This window comes from Trachypithecus francoisi, unplaced genomic scaffold (assembly GCF_009764315.1).
Source record: "Trachypithecus francoisi isolate TF-2019V2 unplaced genomic scaffold, Tfra_2.0 Lachesis_group10, whole genome shotgun sequence".
Taxonomy (NCBI): Eukaryota; Metazoa; Chordata; class Mammalia; order Primates; family Cercopithecidae; genus Trachypithecus; species Trachypithecus francoisi.
This window is the reverse complement of record NW_022681455.1, coordinates 97,440,177-97,463,344: the sequence shown is the minus strand read 5'-3', so window position 1 is coordinate 97,463,344 and position 23,168 is coordinate 97,440,177. Positions and strand designations below refer to the sequence as shown.

Here is a 23,168-nt window from a genome sequence, read left to right as displayed (position 1 = left end):
GTCATTCATCACTCCCAAGTTCACTTTTTATTTCTTTCTTTCTTTTTTAAATACTAAGACAAGGTCTGGCTATGTTGCCCAAGCTAGTCTTAAACTCCTGCACTCAAGTGATCCTCCTGCCTTGGCCTCCCAAAGTACAGGCGTGAGCCCCTGTGCCTGACTCCAAGTTCATATTGATTTGATTTGAGGTAGCCATCAAAGAATGAGAAAGACACGCCTAGCCACTGTGCTCCAATTGATTTATCCATGCATAGCTAGTAGTTTTTATATTGCATATTAATTATGAGGTTCACGATATTCAAATGCATAAAGTTTTTTACTGTTCTATAGAAAACAAGAAGCAGGAGCTGCTGCAAACCAAACAGAGGAAATAAAACCCGACAAACTTTCAAGCCCTCACATTTGCATTTTGGCACCAGGACCCCTGGCTTTCAGTTCAAGGTGTTACCTCTAAGAATCCCCAGTGCGCTCCTGAGGCAGACTAATCCAATGGGGCGCTGAGAGAAAGGTGGGGGGAAAATGGCCAGGGTCACACAGTCAGTAAAGGGAATTCAGACACGTGGAGTCGCAGTCCTAGGATCATGCCATCCCAGTCCAGAGAGAGGGAAAAGGGCTGGGGTGCACCTGGAAGCTTTGTGGGGGCTCTGAGTCTGAGGAGCTGCAAAGGGAGTTTGCCCCACCCTGGTTTCAGTGTCCCAGCAGACGCCTTCCTCCAACTGCCCTCACTGCTGTGCTCTTTGGGAATCCTTCCTGCTATCCGGAAAATGCTATTGACTCAGAGTTTAGAGGAAGGAGTGGAGAGATCAAACCCTGTTCTCTCCCTGCAGCCCCCAGGCCTTTGCCTTGGCTGTTCCCTTTGCTCAGAAAGCTGTCCCATCTGTAGTCCACACTCATACACACATGCACGTGCACACACGTACACGTACCCACATGTGCACATGCACGCATGCCTCTGGCTGGAGTTATCTTTAAAACTCAGCTCTGGTCTGGCCTCATGCCTGTCTGAACCTGCTATCAGCTTCCCATTGCCTCCAGGATAAAGTCACACCATGGTGCTGTGACCACCACAAAGCAGCTACATATCAGGAGCCCAGGGAAGGCTCAGGATGAATAAACATTGTCTCATGCCTGTAATCCCAACACTTTTGGAGGCAGAGGCAGGAGGATCATTTGAGGCCAGGAGTAAGCAGACATTAGTTGCCAATGTTAGCCTGGGCAACATTGTGAGAGTCGGTTTCAATTTAAGCAACAAAAAACAAAAACAAAGGATAAATAAACAAATGCCCCTTCACCATTCAGTCCCTGGCCCTCCTGGGCCTCTCGTGCACCTACTGAGCTGCCCATGAGATGCTGATCACCACCCGCCGGCATTCTCTTTCACAACTCCCTGCCTTGCACATCCTGCTTCCCTACCTCACGTCCACTTCCTCTTTTTCCCACCTTGCAGACTTCTCCTTCCAGACCAGACTTCAGCATGAGGCTCCGTTCCTTACCCTGTCTCCTTCCTCTGCTATCTCAAGTCTTGCTGTTCTCTAGGCCCGTCAGCTTCTCTCAGGGCCTGAATCTTGGTGAGGGCAAATGCCTCTGTACCAGGGCCCTGGATTTGAGTCCCTATTCCACACCAAAGCTGTGTGACCCTGGTAGGTTATGCAGCCTCTTCGTACCTCAGTGTCCTCATCTGTAAAATGAGGATCTTCTAGGTCAGGTCCCTAGAAGCAGAGCCCAAGGGGATTCCTGTGGAAGTTGTTTATTAAGGGGGTGGTGGAAGAAAGAGAGCGTAGCAGAGGCATCTAAGCAAAGACATGGTTTCAGAAGTCTCGCTTCAGCCTGCCACATGGGAGAACTGGAGCGTGATGATAGAAGAAGTCCATTCTGCACAGGTGCAAGAGGCCTGGGTGGCCACACCTCATGTCACTGCAGGCCCAGTGGGTGGGGGAGGGAGGCCTGACTGCCTAGGCACCTCTGAGCAAGGCAATGCCCACCAGGCAAAGGCGACCCCGGGAGAAGGATGCAGGTGTCACCCACAGTGAATGGGGAGCACCCGGGCAGAGATGGGGTTGAGGGAGCTTTGACAGTGTCTGCTACGGGGGGGTCATCATAATGCCCACCTGGCAAGGTGGTTGTGGGATGGGGCATGTGGAATCCCTGACATGGAACCTGGCATATGATACAAACTCAATCCAGGCTGGGCACAGTGGCTCATGCCTGTAATCCCAGCACTTTGGAAGGCTGAGACAGGCAGATCACCTGAGGTCAGGAGTTTGAGACCAGCCTGGCCAACATGATGAAACCTTGTCTCTACTAAAAATAAAAAAAAATTAGCCAGGCATGGTGGCAGGCACCTGTAATCCCAGGCGAGGTGCGAGAATAGCTTGAACCCGAGAGACGGAGGCAGCAGTGAGCCGAGATCACGCCACTGCACTCCAGTCCAGGCGACAGAGCGAGACTTCATCTCCAAACAGACAAACAAACAACAACAACAAAACCTCAATCTATGTGGGGAAAAGGGAGCCCACACACACTGGTGGGAATGTAAATTAGTACAGCCACTACGGGACAGTTTGGAGGTTTCTCAAAAAACTAAAAATAGGCCCAGGTACGGTGGCTCACGCCTGTAATCCTAGCACTCTGGGAGGCCGAGGCAGGTGGATCACGAGGTCAAGAGATTGAGACCATCCTGGCCAACATGGTGAAACCCCGTCTCTACTAAAAATACAAAAATTAGCCAGGTGTGGTGGGCACCTGTAGTCCCAGCTACTCGGGAGGCTGAGGCAGGATAATCGCTTGAACCCGGGAGGCGGAGGTTGCAGTGAACTGAGATCATGCCACTGCACTCCAGCCTGGGCAACAGAGCGAGACTCTGTCTCAAAAAAAAAAAAAAAAAACTAAACTAAAAATAGAGTTATCATATGATCCAGCAGTCCCAGTGCTAGGTATATACCCAAAAGAAAGAAATCAGTATCTCAAAGAGATAACTGCACTCCTATGTTTATGACAGCACTGTTTACAATAGGCAAGATTTGGAATTAACCTAAGTGTCTATCAACAGATGAATGAACAAAGAAAATGTGGCACCTGGGCGCAGCAGCTCACACCTGTAATTCCAGCACTGTGGGAGGCCGAGGCAGGTGGATCACCTGAGGTCAGGCATTGGAGACCAGCCTGGCTAACATGGCAAAACCCCTCCTCTACTAAAAGTACAAAAATTAACAGGGCATGGTAGGGTATGCCTGTAATCCCAGCTACTCGGGAGGCTGAGGCAGGAAAATTGCTTGAACCCGGGAGGTGGAGGTTGCAGTGAGCCAAGATCATGCCACTGCACTCTAGCCTGGGTGACAGAGCAAGAGTCCATCTCAAAAAAAAAAAAAAAAAAAAAAAAAGAAAGAAAGAAAATGTGGCACACATACAGAATGGAGTACTATTCAGCCATCAAAAAGAATGAGATCCCATCATTTGCAAGGACATGGATGGTACTGGAGGTCATTATGTTAAGTGAAGTAAGCCAGGTACAGAAAGACACACGTCACTTGTTCTCACTTATTTGTGGGATCTAAAAATCAAAACAATTTAAGTCATGGTGATAGAGAGTAGAAGGACGGTTACCAGAGGATGGGAAGTGTAGCAGGAGGCCAGGGTGGGGGGAGGTGGGGATGGTTAGTGGGTACAAAAAATAGTTAGAATGAATAAAACCTAGTATTTGATAGCACAAGACGGTAACTATAGTCAGTAATAATTTAACTGTACACTTAAAAATAACAAAAAGTATAATGGAATTGTTTGCAACACAAGGCATAAATGCTCAAGGTGATGGAAACCTCATTTACCCTGATGTGATTACACATTGCACGCCTGTATCAAAATACCTCACGTAACCCATAAATATATACACCTACTATGTACCCACAAAAATTAAAAATGAAAAATTTTAAAAAAAGCTTCAATCCACCCAAGCTCTGATTACCACTAGTGTGGCTGTCATTGCTGTCGCTTCTTTGGTCTCTCCAGCCCCCGGCTCCTAGTGTGAGGAAAGAAGTGAGGGACGCAGAGAGGACAGGAGTGGAGCCACAGACTTCTGGCTGCTGTTCCTTTGCTTTCCATCCTGTTCCTGCCTCTCAAAGAGTAGATTAAGGAGGAGGCCCCATGAGGCCTTGGGGTGGAAGAGAAACAGGACCTCAGTTTTCTCATCTGTGGAGATCAGAAAGGATGCAGTTTGTGGGGTAATAGCCAGGCATCCCAGTCATGACTACAGACATTTGGACAGAAATAACCTTAAAGAAACAGAAAGTGCTGCTGTTGTTGATTCTTTAGGTCCAGGTGGACAGGTCGGGGCCTGGGGACCCTGGGGAGGACCTGAGGCCACAGAGGCCCTCCAATCCTCCCTGAATCCTACACCAAGCCCTACCGGGGAACAGCGAGAACCCAGCGCCTCTGCCTTCGCCCCGGGGAATGGCTGATGATGTCAGGGCTTCAGAGAACACCTGAGCCTGGATGCACAGGGTGGCAGAGCAGAAAGAGCTCTGGAGATGGGGTCTGTGCTGGGCGCATTGTAAAGATGGGGAAACTGAGGCCCTGGGAGGGAAAGGCCTTGCTGGCATTTAAAGCAGAGGAAACAAAACTAAGAGCAGGGCCACTGGTCTCTTTCTGAGAGGCGTCACCCTCCTTTCAGGGGTCCCTTGGGAAGTGCCTTCAGGAAAGGTTAGAGGCCATTTCCTCCCCCGCCCACAAACGCCGGCAGGGCAGGCCAGAGATGTCCTTATAGGGCATATCCATTTCTGTGAGTCAGCGACGATGCAGGGGTGACTACTGCCTTTGAAAACAATCATCTAGGCCGGGCGCAGTGGCTCACGCCTGTAATCCCAGCACTTTGAGAGGCCCAGGCGGGCGCATCACAAGGTCAGGAGATCGAGACCATCCTGGCTAACACAGTGAAACCCCGTCTCTACTAAAAATACAAAAACTAGCCAGGTGTGGTGGCGGGAGCCTGTAGTCCCATCTACTTAGTGAGGCTGAGGCAGGAGAATGGCATGAACCTGGGAGGCGGAACTTGCAGTGAGCAGAGATCATGCCACTGCACTCCAGCCTGGGTGACACAGCGGGACTCTGTCTCAAAAAAAAAAAACCATCGTCTCTGTTGTCCCTCACAAAGATAGGGCCCTAAAGGACTTAAAATGCACAGTCACAATCCTTTATGCATGAGGAAATTGAGGCTCACGGGGGGAAGGGAACTGCCTAGGTCACCAGCTGGAGTCGAAGAGCCAGGAGTTGAAGAAGTGTCTCCCTGCCTGGCGGCCCTGGAGGTGTTCCCGAGCCTGCGCTCAAATTCATGCTTGCACTCCCAGCCTCAGGCCTGAGCCTGGGTGGTCCCTTTCCGCAGTCCAACAAGGCCATCTTCTGGTCATTGGAAACCCAGAAATCTGGGTCCTAGCCCATATCACTAGTCTTTAAACTGCCTCCTTCACCCCAGTCACCTTCCTATGTTAAAGGCTTGAACTTTCCACCAAGGAGTCCCCAAGGTTTCCAGATGCACCCTCCTCCAGGACTAGGGTGCCGTATTGCCAGCCCGAGCCTGGCTGGGACATCAGGTGGCCAGCTGGTGGCCTTGCTTCTCCCGCTCAGCCCTGGCAGTTTGGGTCTAGCACCTACAGAAAAGGGGTTGGTGGCTGGCAAGGCTGCTAGGAGAAGGCTTCTGCCTGCATGTCCCGGGCCCCAGAGGCCTCTCCCTAGGGCTTCCAGGCCAGTGGTTCCCATGCTTGTCTGCACATCGGTATCACCTGGGAGGAGGGCCTTTTAAAAATCCCAATGGGCCACACTCCAGACCCATCACAGCACCATCCCAGGAGGTAGAACGCAGGCACTGGCACTTTTGGAAGCTCCTAGGGGGTTTTCCCATGTGCCAACATCTGTGACACCCAGCTCTCCACTCCCAGCGGGGAGAGACAGGCTCCTCCCTACCTCCCACCTGGCACCCTGCTTCTCCAGCAAACCAGAGCTGAGTGATTCTTGTCCTCTGAGAGCCCCAAAAGCCCTGGAGACAGAAGGCCACCAAGTTGACCATATTTAGATGGAGACCTTGAGGATGTCTCCCCATAACCAAAACTCAGCTCTATCCCCTTCCTGGAGCAGAGCACCTGCCTCAGATTCAGAGCTATTTCTTGGTACCTCGTGCCCCAACTCTGTGGCTCTGCCAGGGCTTGGCACAGCCAAAGTGAAAATAAAACTGAGGTTTAGAAATCCCCTCCTCAGCTCCAATCTTGCCATGGGGCCTGGCAGGAATGTCCCAGAGGAATCTTGTTTTGGTTTGGTAACTAAGGCAGGGGACAAAGTAAACTCGAGACATAAAGGAGAGAAGGCCTGGATCCAGGGTTCAGAGCTGCAGCCCGGGAAGTGGTTTGCCCATCTTGCAGGGCAAATCAGCAATGACTTCTAAATCTTACTGCGCTTCCACCCTTTGACCTTACCAGTAAACTGCTCAGCAGAAAGCAAAGTAGACAGCCATGAGGCCCAGAATACACAATGTGATGGACTGAATATCTGTGCTCCCCCAAAATTCACACGTTGAAATTCTAACCCCTAATATGAGGGTATTAGGAGCTGGGGTCTTGGGGAGGTAATTAGGTCATGAGGGTGGAGCCATAGTGAATGGATTCGATGTCCTTATAAAAGAGACCCAGAGAATGTTCTAGCCCCCTTTGCCCCCTTTGCACCATGTGAGAATACAATGAAAAGTTTGCCATCTGCAACCCCAAAGAGGGCTCTCGCCAGAACCTGACCATTCTGGCACCCTGATCTTGGACTTTAGTCTCCAGAACTGTGAGAAATACGTTTCTATTGTTTAGAAACCAGCCAGTCTCTGGCGCTTTGTTACAGTAGCCCCAATGGGCTAAGACACACAGAGTCTTGGATAAAGACATTCCAGCAGCGGTCTTTAAATACCCTAGATAGCCATAATAAAGTTTGGTGTAACCACGCTGTGGGATTACGTGCATGAAAGGGACTCATTTTTTGTTGACAGGGCTGTATCCTCAAGATGTATCATGGAATAAACAAGACACATTGTATAATGATATGCACAAAATGGTATCACTTGTCCCAAAATACACATCAACAAACAGCAATACTGTTTCTTCCCACAGGTCAATAATGGCATGTTTTATAACTTAGAGGCTAAGAGCATGAATTTCAGAGCAAGGCTGCCTAGATTTGGTACTGACCTTTCCACCAATTGCAGGCTAGGTGACACCAGGCAAGTTACGTAGCCTCTCTGGGCCTCAATGGTCTCATCTGTAAAATGGGGATGAGAGCAGCACCTATCTCACAGAGTTCCTGTGGGGCTTAACTATGTAAAGCCCTTAAAGTAGTGCTTGGAAGTTAGTAAGCCCTATGTAAGAATTATTTTTTTTATGTGAAGGTTTAGATAAAGTTCTGGAAACATGTCAAATAGGGGTTACTGCAGGAGAGGGGACAGGCATGGGGCTGGAAGCAGTGAGTAAAATAGATTTCAGCCTTATGTATAAAAAGCTTGACTTTCTGCAAGGAAGACTGAGTCATGTCTTACTTGTGTGGCTTAAAATGAATACATTTTTTAAAAGTTAAAAAAAAATGACAACAGTGACCCAAGGCTGGGCCCTTTGAATTTAGAAGAATTTTGCCTCCAGACTGGATCATCTGAACTGCTCCCTCCTATCCTGGCAGACATTGCCAAACCCCTAAAATAGGGGCAGAAGAAAGATTGGCAGGGCTAGAGGGCTGGAGCCTTGGTTTTGGGTCTCGCCGCCCCAACTGACTTAGAGGGTGATATCCAGACAAATCCCTGCTCACTTCGGGCCATGGTTTGTGTGTATGGCAAGCAGGACTAATGCTTTCTACGCAGCCCATCTCACAGGGAATTGTGGAACTGTTAAAAGAGCCTCTAATGCTGGGCATAGTGGCTCACACCTGTGATTCCAGCACTTTGGGAGGCTGAGGCAGGAGGATCACTTGAGCCCAGGAGTTTGAGACCAGCCTGGGCAACATGGCGAAACCCCGTCTCTACAAAAAGTACAAAAATTAGCCGGGCGTGGTGTTGTGTGCCTGTGCCCCCAAGCAACTGTGGGTTGGGGGACAGAGGTAGGAGGATCACTTGAGCCTGGGAGGTTGAGGCTGCAGTAAGCCATGATCATGCGACTACACTCCAGCTTGGGTGACTGAGGAAGACCCCCATCTCGAAATAAAATAAAATAAAATAATTTTTGAAAAAAAAAAAAGCTTCTGGGGTCAGGAGTGTTGGGTTTAAATCCTTATTTCAACATTTGACAGCTGTGCAACCTTGGACAGTTTTCTTAACCTGTCTGTGCCACTGTTTTCCTCATCTGGGTGATGATTTTACATTTACTTCACAGGATCACTATGAGGGTTGCAGACATTAATACTACAGCACAAGGAGGGGACATGTCCAGTCTGCAGCCAATGCTCATTGGCTCTTATGTACTGAGTTCCCGACATAGGCTGGGCATCAGGCTGCAGTATTCCACCTGCATCTCCTCATTAGAATCTCAAGCAACATTTCCAGGCACATTTCCTGAATTTCATAGATGAAGAAACAGGCTCCAAGAAGTCAAGCAACAAAAGGTGGATTTAAAATCTATGCTGGCCAGACACAGTGGCTCACACCTGTAATTCCAACACTTTGGGAGGCCGAGACAGGCAGATCGATTGAACCCGGGAGTTTGAGACCAGCCAGGACAACATGGTGAAAACCTGTCTTTACAAAAAATACAAAAAAATTAGCCTGGCATAGTGGTGTGCACTGACAGTCCCAGCTACTTGAGAGGCTGAGGCAGAAGGATCACCTGAGCCCAGGAAGTTGAGGTTGCAGTGAGCTGTGATCACACTACTGCACTCCAGTGTGGGCAACAGAGTGAGACACTGTCTCAAAAAATAAAAATAAAAATAAAACAATAAAATCTATGCTGATTCCAGAGGCCATTTCCTAAATGAAATATAATACTGCCTTCAACAAATGGTCGTCTTTTAAAACTAACTTATCATTTTAACATGTCTATTATTTTTCCTGTTTACAAACATAACCTGTACTCATTTGGAAAGTCCTAAACATTGTAGAAACATACATTATGAAATTTCCCCCACAATCTCACCCTCTAGGGGTACGTGTATAATTTCCAAAACTCTTTTTTCATGTTTGAAGATTTTTTTTTTTTTTGCCTTATCTGAAAGCCAGAACACCATTTCCTTAAAGTTTTTCTAGAAACCATGTCACTTTTAACTTTATTTTTTGAAGCACCACTTACCATAAATGGAAGGTAACATCGAAAAGAAACCCAAGGGTGGGGCATGGTGGCTCACACCTATAACCCCAGCACTTTGGGAGGCTAAGGCAGGAAAATTGCTTGAGCTCACGAGTTTGAGATCAGCCTGGGAAACATAATGAGACCTCATCTCTATCAAAAATAAAAACAAAAAACAATTAGCCAGGTGTGGTGGTGCACACCTGTAGTCCCATTTACTTGGGAGGCTGAGGCAGGAGGATTGATTGAACCTGGGAAATAGAGACGGCAGGAAACTGTGCATGGAGTGGTGCAACCAGTGCACCCCAGCCTGGGTGACAGAGTAAGACCTTGTCTAGAAAAAAAAAAAAGAAAGAAAGTCAAGGAAAACAAAAAATACCATGATGCTGTTGAACTGTAGCTGGGTATTGCTGCAGACCCAGGGCTCTGACCGGAGCCCTGGCCTCCCCTTGCTGAAAATATCAAGAATGTGAGAGGTTTACAGATGCGTTAGCACTTGACTGAGGCTTTCTCTTTGGCTAGTCCAGAAGAATGAAAGAGAATTGAAAAGGAAACAACTCTGTCACTTTGTGATTCAATGGAATTGGATGCCCTCTCCACGTACCTCCTAAAATCCTCTTGTGAACTCCTACTAGATAGGTCTTTCTCAGGAAAACACTGACCTGTCCATTTCAATAAAAGGATTCTGCAGCCCAGAAACACACAGCACACCTTCAAGAACTCAGTGAATAAGACTATTGAGAGACACACAAAACAGCAAGCTATTTCTCTCTTCAAACATGATGCCATGGTAAGATCTGAATGCCTCAAAGCACCAGCTTCCCAAGGCATTCATGCTGCTTCCATTTCACCAGGAGGGACAGAAGGGACCCGGCAGAACAAAGGGTTCTTGAGGGTTTGGCGATGGTACAGGATCCATCCCACCCACAAGGGATAGGTGCTAGGGGATCAGGAAGCTTCCAGGGGTCGGTAGGCTCTCTAGATTGGCACTATCTTTTAAGAGATAAATTTGACAACACGGTTTCAAAGATTTTAAAAATAAAAGTTCATATATCCCTTTAGAAGTACACTTTGAGGATTGAGCCTAAAGAAGCAATCCAGAATGTGAGTAAAGCTCTAGCTACGAGGATGTTCACCACGGCGTTGCTTACACCTGGATGTCGGCGGAAGCGGCCTTCCCTTTCTTGAGACAGAAACAGCCAGCTGGGACACCAACCAACCTGCAATGCCACGACCTACAGGAGGCTATGGCCTCCCCTGGGAGCTCTGTGATTCCTAGGGGGGAGGTGGGTGGGTACTCCTCTAGCTGAGGGCTCCTGCTCTAATTCAAGCCCCCCCCCCTTTTTTTTTTTGAGACCAAGTCTCCCTCTGTAACCCAGGCTGGAGAGCATGGCACGATCTCAACTCACCACAACCTCTACCTCTCGGGTTCAAGCGATTCTCCTGCCTCAGCCTCCAGAGTAGCTGAGATTACAGGCGTGTGCCACCACGCCTGGCTATTTTTGTATTTTTAGTAGAGACGGGGCTTCTCCATGTTGGCCAGGCTGGTCTCAAACTGCAGACCTCAAGTGATCTGCTCGTCTCAGCCTCCCAAAGTGCTGGAATTACAGGCGTGAGCCACTGCACCAGCCTAGCCCATTATTAAATTACAAAACAAAATTGCAAAAATGTCATTCACAGTGAGCATTTGGGAGCACAAAAGCAGACTTTAAACAGCATTTTCTCCTCCTCTCCCTCCTGTCCTCCTCTTCTTTGCTTTCTTCTTCTCCCCACTTTTTTGTTTCTTGCCATCCCCTCTGACTAGTTCCCTCTTCCTCCAAACATCATAGCCCAGGGTTCCCTGCCACATTCCCTTCAAGTTCTCTCTCAAATGTCCCAACATCCCTACGAGAAGGCCACGTCTGCCTCTCTATCCAGCATGCTCCACCCTTGCCTGCGTTGCCTTCTTCACTGCAGTCACTTCCACCTGACCTTGTATGACATACATATCTTTGTTTACTTGTTTGTCTGTTTCTACTGCCATATCAGCTCCATAAGGCAGGTTGTGTTCCCAGCTGTGGCCCAGTGCCTAGAGCAGGGCCTGATATGGTGTGGAAGCTCAGCGGAGAAGCTGAATGCATTCATGACAGCAAGTGTGGAGCCAGAGCCGGTGTCTGCAGTGCTGGTACCCGACTCACGCGGAGCAGAGGGCATTCCTGTACTCATCGAAAATGCTCTTTTGCGCCGGGCGCGGTGGCTCAAGCCTGTAATCCCAGCACTTTGGGAGGCCGAGGCGGGCGGATCACGAGGTCAGGAGATCGAGACCATCCTAGCTAACACGGTGAAACCCCGTCTCTACTAAAAAATACAAAAAAATTAGCCAGGCGAGGTGGCGGGCGCCTGTAGTCCCAGCTACTCGGGAGGCTGAGGCAGGAGAATGGCGTGAACCCGGGAGGCGGAGGTTGCAGTGAGCTGAGATCCGGCCACAGCACTCCAGCCTGGGCGGCAGAGCGAGACTCCGTCTCAAAAAAAAAAAAAAAGAAAATGCTCTTTTGCCATCCTATTCCTAAGAAGTTTCTGGGAGTCATGTCCCTATGTGGCTAACCTCCCTCCACCTTCTCTCTTTCCTTTCTTCTCCCCTCCCTCCACCCCCTTTTCTTTCAGGAGCAAATACAGCACCTACACCCCACACACATACACCATGCAAAGCACTCTGTTCCCACCCAACATGTCTTGGTCCCTGTTGGCCATTTTGTACACAGGTTCCAGCCACCCCCAATCCTATCGAAGTATTTTCCCAAATATATTTCCTTTCCTTCACCATTATGGTGAGAGCTATTGGAAGAATTAAAATGTCATATTTTCCTTTTTTTTTTTTTTACGGAAAATATCCCATGTATAATACAAGAAAATTAGACTGAATATAAATATCTAACAATGATGGATATGGTTCAGACATTCTATAAGCAACTATGCCACCATTTTAAATGACAGTATAACCATATTATAGACAAAGAGCAAATTCCCTTAACATGAAAAGTGCTTTTACAACTCAACAGGAAAAAGACCAAAAACCAATAAAAAGGTGGGCGAAGGATATGAACTGACAGTTTATGGAAAAGGAGCTATAGGTGACTCTAAAATATTTGAAAAGATGTTCAAACTCATTCATAATAAGAGGCAGAGAAAACACACCATTTTTCATCTCCCAGATTTGCAAATATGGAAATCTGGCCCCTCCCCACTCCAGCTGGTGGGAGCAAAAATTAGTACAGCATTTAAGGGGGGATAATTTGCCACATTTATCCAAGTTCAAACTGTATATTCCCCTTGGCTTTGCAAATCCACTCCTGGCTTTCTTAAAGATTCACTCCCACATATGAAAAATAATGCTTGACCAAGGATATTCATTACAGCACTGTTGAAACAGCAAAAGAGAGGAAATAACCTAAGTGTTCTACAACTGTTGGATCAACTACAGAGCCGTCATACAGTGAAATACTATGCAGCTGTTAAAAAGAAAGAGGGAAAAGGCAGATTTTAAAATTTTGATGTAGAAAGATTTCCAAATTGCATTAAGTTAAAAAAAAAAAAAGAACCCAAGTTAGAGAACACTACATATAGTATACTACCATTTGTGAGAGGGGAAAAGTACACGTGTGTGTGTCTATGTATGTGTATGTGTATGTATATATGTATGTATCCATGTTTGTAAAAACCCACTTAGACTATCTTTGGAAGGAGACACAAGAACCTGATAACACTGACTTCGGGGAGGGCAGTTGGGTGGCTGGGAGAGAGGAGATGGAAGGAGACTTATTTTTCATTATATATCTTTCCAAACGTTTTATGTTTTTAGAAACTATATAAATGTATTAGCTATGAAAAATTAAAAAAATTTAAAAATGATATCATAAGATTTAATTTTCCTTTAACACATAATAACATATCATTTATTTTTAAAAGTGAGATACCATTTTCATGTATAAGTCCATTAAAATATGAATATACGGGCTGGGCGTGGTGGCTCATGCCCATAATCCTAGCATTTTGGGAGGCCAAGGCAGGTAGATCACCTGAGGTCAGGAGTTTAAGACCAGCCTGGCCAACATGGTGAAACCCCGTCTCTACTAAAAATACAAAAATTAGCTGGGCATGGTGGCACGTGCATGTAATCCCAGATACTCAGGAGGCTGAGGCAGGAGAATCTCTTGAACCTGGGAGGTGGAGGTTGCAGTGAGCCGAGATCATACCACTGCACTCCAGCCTGGGCAACAGAGTGAGACTCCCTCTCACTAAAAAAAAAATAATAATAATAATAAATAAATAAAATAAAAAAAGATCTGGCAAACAAATCTGGCTCACATCCTTAGATTGCCTCCAAAGTTTTTATAGTGTTTGGACTTGCATTAGCTTGCCTGATCCTTAGTCCAATTCTGTATGGAAAACAGAGCAGAGATGCTGAGATGGTGTATTCATTTCCTAGTATTGTCACAGTACTGCTGTATCTGCTGTCACAAAGTGCCACAAGGCTGTGTACATTAAAACAACACAGATTTCTTCTCTCGCACTTCTGGAGGTCAGAGTCTGAGATCAAGGTGTGGTTAGGGCCAGGCTCCCTCTGAAGGCTAGAGGAGAGAACCCTTCTTTGCCGCTCCTGGCTCCCGCTGACTGCTGGCAATTCTAGGTGTCCTTTGGCTCCTAGATGCATCACTGCACTCTTCCTCCACCGTCCATGACTGTCTGATCCCCGTATGTCTCTGTCTTCATGTGCCCATCTCCTCTCTTATAAGGACACCGGTCCTATTGGATTCAAGGCCTAGCCTACTCCAGTATGACCTCATCTTCACCAGTTATATCTGCAACAGCCCTATTTTCAAATAAGGTCACGTTAGGAGGCACTGGGGCTTAGGTCTTCAACATATCTTTTCTGGGGAGGCATAGTTGAACTCATAACAAATGGGAAAAGTCATGCTAAGAAGTTATGGCTGAGTGTGGTGGCTCACGACCATAATCTCAACACTTTGGGAGGCCGAGGCAGGCTGATCACTTGAGGCCAGGAGTTTGAGACCTCATTTCTATTAAAAAAAAAAAAAGAGGCCGGGTGAGGTGGGTCACGCCTGTAATCCCACAGGAGGCCAAGGTGGGTGGATCATCTGAGGTTGAAAGTTCGACACCAGCCTGGCCAACATAGTGAAACCCCATCTCTACTAAAAATACAAAAATTATCTGGGTGTAGTAGCGGGCGCCTATAATCCCAGCTACTCCGGAGGCTGAGGCAGGAGAATCACTTGAACCCAGGAGGTGGAGGTTGCAGTGAGCCGAGATTGCGCCACTGCACTCCAGCCTGAGCAACAGAGTGAGACTTCGTCTCAAAAAACAAACAAAAACGGAATAAAGAACAACAACAACAGCCGGGCGCGGTGGCTCAAGCCTGTAGTCCCAGCACTTTGGGAGGCCGAGACGGGCGGATCACGAGGTCAGGAGATCGAGACCATCCTGGCTAACACGGTGAAACCCCGTCTCTACTAAAAAAATACAAAAAACTAGCTGGGCGAGGTGGTGGGCGCCTGTAGTCCCAGCTACTCAGGAGGCTGAGGCAGGAGAATGGCGTAAACCCGGGAGGCGGAGCTTGTAGTGAGCTGAGATCCGGCCACTGCACTCCAGCCTGGGTGACAGAGCCAGACTCCATCTCAAAAAAAAAAAAAAAAAAAAAAAGAACAACAACAACAAGCAAAAGAAGTTTGCTGAACTTTCCTCAGAGGGGAAGAGGGTATGTGTTGGGGTCTGTGGAGGCTGACCCGGCCCTGTGGACACCCGGACAGCTCCATATCTGATCCAGGAATAAAGCTCAGCATATTGTGAAACTCTTCCAAGAACTTTCCCCTCTGCTTATCTGTCTTCTTCAAGGATCCATCTCCCCTCACACTTGCACAGCACTTTAAGGTTGATCAAGGCACTGGGCGTGCGTGCATCATCTCATTCAATCCACAAAACACACATTGTAGGATAGATCTGCGTATGTTCATTTTACAGATGAGAAACCAAAGTTTTGAGAAATGGAATGGTTAGTTCATGGTCATCCATCAAATACCAGGTGTTGAGAGCCCCAGTCTGTCTACCGTCCACACCAGGTGCAGGTCCACCTGGCACTGTGCTTCTGGAGACAAGGGGGATGGGCATCATGGATGGCCATTCTGGGCTATGGTCAGTAAGGTTTGCAGAAAGCACGCTGGATGGGAGTCTAGATACATCTGGAAAGCATCAGATACATCTAGATACATCTGAAAAGTCCATGACTTTTCAAGGTTTATTTCTCCCTTAGAGAAACAGAAAGTGATTTGAAGGGACTATGAGGCTCCAGGATCTGGCCCCGGGTCCTCTCTGCCTCCTGCTACCCCCAGGTTTTAGAGGCTAGGAACTGCCAGTTTTCAAACTGCTTTTTAGGTCTGCAGAAACTTCAACCTTTCAAAAAAGGAAAACGTAAGAACCCCAACTTATAAAATGGACGCAAACGGCGCTGAAGGTAGGAGCCTCTTCCGACCTCCCCAAATGATCACCCCAGCCAATTCCAGGTCCTGGCTTTCTGGGTGAGAATAGTGACCAAAAACCACATGGGAATGTAGAAAGCAAGTAACAAAACAACACTCACGTATTCACCTATTACTTGTGAGGTTAAATGTTTCTTAGAAATAATCTGGAGATTTGACATTAAGGAATAACTATTAAAATGTTTGTAGTATGCTGGTGGTATTGTAGTTTTGTTTTTAAAAGATGCCTTATCTTTTAGTTCATTCTGAAATACCTCAGTTGAGATGCTATGCTGTCTGCCATTTGTTTCAAAATAACCAGCGGTGGAGATTGGGCCACCTAGGTGGCCTTAGGGTCGTGACTCTCCAAGCTGAGCGTGGATACGTGGTGCTTCACTATATGAAAACCCGCAGGTGCACAAGGCTCAGCTTAATTCTATTCCTTCTACTCTTGTATACGTTTGGAATTTTCCATAATAAAAAGTTGTTTAGGCTAAAAAGTCTAAATTGCGTAAAAAGAACAGTGTAACTTCCTTCCTTAACCATTTTAAAATCAATGAAAAGTTGCAAAGAAAAAGAGAGAGTGGGTGGCTCCGGTAAGTGACAGGGGCTGAGCAGGGAGGGAAGCACAGCCGCTTACCGTGTCCCCCCATCCAGGCGACCCTCATCTGCAATCCTCTGCGGGCCAGCAATTCTTCCTCCAAACTCCCGGGGCCGCAGGCTGCGCGCGCTGCCCGGCTACAGGCGCCCTGTCCGCTCACCCGGCCATCCGTCGGCCACCCACCCGGCGACCGGCACCTCCCGCTCCAGGGCCTCTGACATCCCCTCCACCCCTCTCCGTGCAGAATTCGAACCCCGAACCTCCCCCTTCTGCTCGCCCCAGCCCGGGTGCCGCAGCCCCGCGGCACGCCCGGCACTTACCCTCAGAGCTCCCGGCACTCACTCTCTGCGCTCCCGGCTCCGCGCTCTGCGCGAAACTGAAAGTAGAAGCTGCCTAGAGCTGCCCCGCCAGTGCCTGGAACGGCGGCTGCTGCCGAGAAATCACGTGGATTCGAGGTGCCAGCCCCAGCCAGATGGGGCTCGGGCGCGGGATGGGCGGGGGCCTAACACACCCGCTCCTCGCTGCGCCCACACCCTGGCACCTCCCTGGAGCCCCGCATCGCACCCAAGGACAGTCCCAGGAGACATGGGGGCGCTCGCCCCTTTCATGGACGGGAAACTGAGGCAGGTGAGTGAAGATCGGCTCACATGCGGAGCGCAGGTAGGTGGGGACTCCGCACTGAGACCCTGTCTCAGTGCCTCAGTGGAGACTGGGTTGGATGGGAGGGGGTATGCAGTGCAGGAGGAGGGGACTTAGAGATTGTAGAGCCTCCAGGATGAACTAGGGGAGAAGGGAATGGCAGCAGCATTCGTTCCTATTCACTGAGCCCCTGGTTGGCTGACCTGGGAAAAACAATCTACCAATTTATCTCATTAAGTAACCCTAAAATACTCCTGCAGGCATCACCCTATTTTCCAGGTGAGCCACTGAGGCTCAGGGAGGACAGAGGTGAAGGATCTTGCCCCAGTCACATGAGGAATCACAGGCAGAAAGGGGGAGATGGAAAGAGGGAGGAGGGAGAGCAGGGAAGGAGAGAAGCGACTGGAGGGGGCAGAAGGAAGGGGAGGTGGCTCTCCCAGGATGGGGTCAGGGGCCGTCCTCAAAGTCCAGCTTCAGCTCCTCCAGGTTTCTGCCTACAACCTGGGACAGGGGGTTCCTCTCCCCTTGGACATATTCATCCTGTGGGCAGCTGCACCTGCTGGGAAGGCCTTCCACCCACCTCCCAGACATCCCACAGGGAAGCAACTTTCACTCCCAGACGGATGATGTTCCCCTGCCTCCCAGGCCAGGACGGGGTGTGGGTGTGAGGATGCTGCAAGGTAGTGGTCAGGACACAAGCATCAGCATCGGACATCCTGGGTTCAAGTCTTACTCTCCACCTTACTGTGTTAGATAGGCCCAATGCCTTGACTCCTCTGTTCATACAGGAGTGCACCTCCAGGCCAGGAGTCAGGGACCCCCCGAGGTTCTTTTGTTGTTGTTGAGACTGAGTTTCGCTCTTTTCCCCAGGCTGGAGTGCAGTGGTGCGATCTCAGCTCACTGCAACCTCCACGTCCCAGGTTCAAGCGATTCTCCTGCCTCAGTCTCCAGAGTAGCTGGGATTACAGGCATGTGCTACCACGCCCAGCTAATTTTTGTATTTTTAGTAGAGACGGAGTTTCACCATGTTGGCCGGGCTCATCTTGAACTCCTGACCTGTGATCTGCCTGCCTCGGCCTCCTAAAGTGCTGGGATTACAGGCGTGAGCCACCGTGCCCAGCCCTGGGACCCCCAGGTTCTAAGTCCCCTCCTGCACAGCATTCCCTCTTCCCTCCAACCTAGTCTCCACCCTGGGCGGGGATGTGACTCAGCCTGGAGTCCTCGCCCATCCGTGCTCTGCAGGTGAGCCAACCTTCACCTGCCTACCTCAATGTCCTGTCCACAAAAGGGGCAAGAGCCCCCGAGTCTCCTGAGATTGCCCCTGGGTGTGGTGCGCAGGGGCTCAGGGAGGTGCCAGGATGCAGGCTCTACAGGGAGTGGGTGTGCCAGGCCCCCACTCATCCTGAACCTGCATTCCCATCTGGGTCCAGGCTGGCTCATCAGTTTTGCTGTCTGTAAGATAGGGATGATGTTAATACTAACTCCACATAGAGTGGTTGTGATCATTTGATGACTTAAAGTGGAGACTGATGCAATCTGTACCTGAAGTCCATAAGCTGCCCTTATATTTTTGTCCCCTTTTGCAGGCCCCAAATCCCCATGAGACTTGAACTGCCTTCCTCCTAGGACCAACTCAAATATCTGCAAATTGCATGACAGCTTAGAGTGGGAAGGGCACAGACTTTGCAGTGATTGCTTGTGTGTGACTCCCAGCTTCACCAGTCCCGGTTGTATAACCTCAGACAAATGCCTTGACCTCCCCTGGCCTCAGCTTCCTTATCTGTCAAGTGGGGTATTTCTAGCCTCCCCAGGCCACTGAGGGGCATGGTGGGAATGGATGAGAATGTGGGTGTGAGCTGTATGCATGGGAGGGATTGATTATGTTTCAGTATGTGCCTGCTAGGAAGGCCTTCCACCCACCTCTCAGACATCCTACAGGGAAGCAGCAGGTTCACTGAGCACCGACTGGATGATTGGTCCTACACGAAGTCCCAAGAAAGACACGGACCTGCTCCCTGTGCAGGCAGGATTGACAGACACATTAACAAATAACCACAGTGCAAGACACACATGCAGGTCATTTTCAGATGCATTTAATTCTGAACAGCCCCATGAAGAGGGCAGGACAAAGATTATTATCCCATTAGGCAGATGAAGAGGCTGAGGTCCAGATAGATCAAGCGAGTTGCTGAAGGTCACACAGCAATCAGGGGCAGAGCTGGGTCTTGAACCTGGAGCCCTTTTCACTCTGGGGATACCAGGCCTGCCAGAAAGGTTATCACCAAAGGGTTCTGGAAGGGCGATCTTCTCAAACTTTCCCTGTCCTCAGACTGGCTTGTGGCCTGAGAGTCCACTATTAGCACATCACACCTTTGGCTAAAAATGTGCCAGCCCCTCCAGTGTCAATCAAATGGCCATCAGTCATTTATACTTGATTGTGAAGAAGCTAATCAGATTTTATGGGTTGGAGATGAGAAGGAATCTTGAGTGTTTGGACTTTTGGGTGGGAAACTGGAGATGTGAGAGGAAAGTCTGACAGCAGAGAGAACTCAGGAAGTGGGTGGGGAGGGAGTCGGGGTTAACTGGAGGATGGAGTGAATCCGCATGACCTGACACCTCTGTGTACCTCACCTCCATGAAGTATAACCAATATCTGGCACTCATGGAGCACTTAGGATGTACCAGACACTGTGCTCTCTCCTTTTTTTTTTTTTTTTTGAGAAAGAGAGTCTCGCTCTGTCACCCACGCTATAGTGTATTGGCACGATCTCGGCTCACTGCAACCTCCACCTCTCAGGTTCAAGCAATTCTCCTGCCTCAGCCTCCTGAGTACCTGGGACTACAGGTGCATGCCACCATGCCCAGCTAATTTTTAAAAAACATATTTAAGTAGAGGCTGGGTTTCACTGTGTTGCCCAGGCTGGTCTTGAACTCCTGAGCTCAGGCAATCGGCCCACCTTGGCCCCCCAAAGTGCAGCCGCTCTCTCCTTTAATCTTTTTGTTTGTTTGTTTGTTTTTGAGACAAAGTCTCACTCTGTTGCCCAGGCTGGAGTGCAGTGGCACAATATAGGTTCACTGCAACCTCCACTTCCCAGGTTCAAGCAATTCTCCCATCTCAGCCTCTAGAGTAGCTGGGACTACAGGTGTGCACCACTACATTCAGCTAATTTTTTTGTATTTTTAGTAGAGATGGGGGCTCATTATGTTGGCAAGGCTGGACTTGAACTCCTGAGATACCCCTGCCTCAGCCTCCCAAAGTGGTGCAATTACAGATCTGAGCCACCATGCCTGGCCTCTCCTTTACTCTTCATGGCAACTGTTGTTGGGGTCTGCGTGTTTCCTAAACAAAGGAATGAACACACAAGACAACACAAGACAAGACAAACATGGTGGCCGCCCCGAACGGCACGCTCTGCTTTATTTTATACAGTCGTTTGTGGAATGTTGCCAAGTCACAGGACACATTGTTGTTTTTCTGACCTTCCCCTGACTTTCTGGATTTTCAAGATGTTTACACATAAACAAGCCCCCAGGGTCTGCTGTTTGCAGCTGGCTCCTTTGTCCTCTCTGTTTGCAGGGAAGGAATGCCCTGCTTCGTTTGCAAGAGCAGGACTTATCGGGAACGTCTCGTTTGCGAACACGTAGTCCTCTACAAACTGTTATCTTTCTTTTTACAGGTGAGAAAAGGGAGGCACAGAGAGGCTGAATAACTTGCCTGAGATCGCACAGAAGCAGAGGAGCTGAATGGTGGACCCAGGCAGGCCACCTCTGCAGCCCCTGCTCTTGGCTACTATGGGCTCCTCCTCTGGGCTAACCCAGCCCTTGCCAGAATCTTACATGGAAAGTATTATCATTCCATTGAATAGAAGAGGAAATGGAGGCACAGAGGGGCCCCAGGATGGTAGAATTAGTAACTAGGGTTGTGGGGAGTTGGGATTAGCCCCAGGTCTGAAAGCCAGGCCTTCCCTCTACTCTTCCTATTTGCCAAAAACCTGGGCCCCATCCTGCCCAAGGTCAGCAGCCCAGGTGGCAGGATGTGCTTCTGCCTGGTGCTGGCCTTGGGGAGCACTTGTTTTTCCCTGGAGGAAGCAGCAGGTGTGGCCTTCTTTTTGGAACTGATCCTGAATGGGCTGGGGCCAGGACCTCCCCACACATACCCAGGCCAGGAGGACTTAAATAGGACTAGGTCAGAGCTTCTAGGCTTGGATGGAGGGGCTGGAATTTGGGAGAGGGGCTCGGAGGTCAGACCCATTTTTGTAAGCCTCTCACCCTCTGGACTCCATATCTCCTGCTAATTGCACTCTTTGGATGGGACAGTGACATGGAAGTGCTTCCCAGTTCAGCCCTGGGGAGACCTCTCCAAGGACAGTGAAGGAAGCTGGTGGGATGCCACTACCCTTCTTTCTGGAGCAGAGCCCTGGGGCCTTCTGGAGTCCCAGCCGGGTTGGGGTCTACAAGGGGTAAGACTCCAAGTGACTTCTCTGTCTGTCCCTCATGCTAATAAAAGTCTCCATTCAAGGAAGAACTGCCTAGGGCTACCAAGTTATCCTGATTCTGTCATTGTAGCATCAAGGTGGGGGCCTTGGGCCTTCCCAGCCTCTTCGAGGGAGTATTTTTGGGTGGGATGTGGCTCCTAACTGGTGTCATCACCTCAGAGGCCAATACTCCAAGACCTAGAATTCCCACGTTGGACTCGGCCTGGTGAGACCACCTTGACTCCTTCTGCCAGGTCCCTTTGAGAGCCGCCCATCCTGCCCATGAGTGCTCCTGCTTAGTGAGTCAGACCCTTGCATTAGACCCCGGAGGAGGAAGAGAAACAGGTCTCAGAAAGCACTTGGAGGAGCAGGGAAGGGCTTGGAAGAAACCTGGCTCAGAAGATGGTGCCCTCCACTCACATATTCCCAGACTTGAAGGGGCATCTTCTGAGCTCTCCACAGCCCCAGCCTCCTGGCTATCTCTCTTGGCTGCTGAAATAAAGACCAGGCCCTTTTACCACCTTTGTTATGTGACCTTGCTGGTTGGACCTCATCTCTTGCCCCTAGTTCTTTGCTTTCAGTGCCACACCAGCCCTCTTGACTGTTCTTGAATCCATCATGATTCTTTCCACCCCAGGGACCTTGCACTAGCCAGCATCTTGCTGCACTTCCTCCCATCTCACTTAGCTAACATGGGAGAGGCATTTTCTTTACACACCCAGAGAAAATAGAGCCTGGTACCTTCCAAGACTGAGACGGTTGGAAGAAACTTTTTGCATTGTAGCTTGAGGGTGGGAAGGAGAAGACACAATCCGAGCATAAGAAGGTGAGCTGGAGGCCAGGCACGGTGATTCATGCCTGTAATCCCAGTATTAGAAATGCTGTTCCCCACTGTCTGCCGCAAAGAAATAGCACTCAAACATAAATTTAATTTTCTCAGCAAGGCAATTTGTACTTCCTGCAGAAAGGGTGCTCCTCACAGCTGGAACAATGGTGAGAGCACACTTGAACAAGGGAGAGGAAGGGGTTCTTATTCCTGACCCAGGTAGTCCCTACTGCTGTGTTGTTCCCCTAATGGCTAGGGTTGGACTGCACAGTCTAAGCTAATTCCGATTGGCTATTTTAAAGAGAGCAGGGGTATGAGCCAGAGTGGCAAGGTGAGTAGTTTTGTGGGTAGAACTGTTAGGAAGAGGTAACTAAAGATGTTCCCATTAGGGAACATCAGGTGACCATGGGTGACTCAGGTCAAAGCAGGTGACTGGGATGAGTCAGCATGGAGCAAGTGACCAGGGGAACAGATGTGAACTGCTGAATAGAACTGGTGGAAAAAGTTGTTTACTGAAATTAGAAGTAAGGGGGCAAAGAGAACCAGGAAGTTAAACTTTAAAATGGAAAATCAAAGAATAAGAGAGCTGAACATACTGACTTACTGATTCTTTGAAGAGAAACTTGGGGTTCACTATATTTAACACCAGCACTGTGGTGAGGTTGAGGCAGGTGGATCACTAGAGGTTGGGAGTTTGAGACCAACCTGGCCAACATGGTGAAACCCCATCTCTACTAAAAATACAAAAATTAGCTGGGTGTGGTGGTGGGTATCTGTAATCCTAGATACTTGAGAGGCTGAGGCAGGAGAATTGCTTGAAGTTGGGAAGTGGAG

At 48.9% G+C, this 23,168-nt stretch overlaps 1 protein-coding gene, 1 long non-coding RNA gene and 1 pseudogene across 8 annotated transcripts in view; 2 read left to right on the top strand and 1 right to left on the bottom strand.

The window, feature by feature from the left end:
* The window catches only part of LOC117088604, a 32,256-nt pseudogene extending 15,644 nt beyond the window's left edge, over nucleotides 1-16,612 (top strand).
* Nucleotides 1-16,824, bottom strand: part of NLRC5 (NLR family CARD domain containing 5) — a 93,999-nt gene extending 77,175 nt beyond the window's left edge. For 5 of the 6 annotated variants that reach the window (XM_033218486.1, XM_033218490.1, XM_033218492.1 and 2 more), the window contains exon 1: nucleotides 16,715-16,824. The gene's annotated coding sequence lies outside the window, so the exon portion shown is untranslated. Of the gene's footprint in view, nucleotides 1-16,433; nucleotides 16,581-16,714 lie in introns of those variants that run through there. The other variant, XM_033218488.1, reaches the window with a different exon arrangement.
* A 79-nt stretch (nucleotides 16,825-16,903) lies between these two features.
* Nucleotides 16,904-22,897, top strand: LOC117087837. Of its 2 annotated transcripts, none has more exons than XR_004438930.1 (2): nucleotides 16,904-17,021; nucleotides 20,711-22,897. It is a non-coding gene; the product is annotated as an uncharacterized LOC117087837 (long non-coding RNA). The 2 variants fall into 2 exon arrangements; XR_004438931.1 differs by having other exon boundaries at nucleotides 16,935-17,054.
* Nucleotides 22,898-23,168: the final 271 nt, after the last annotated feature.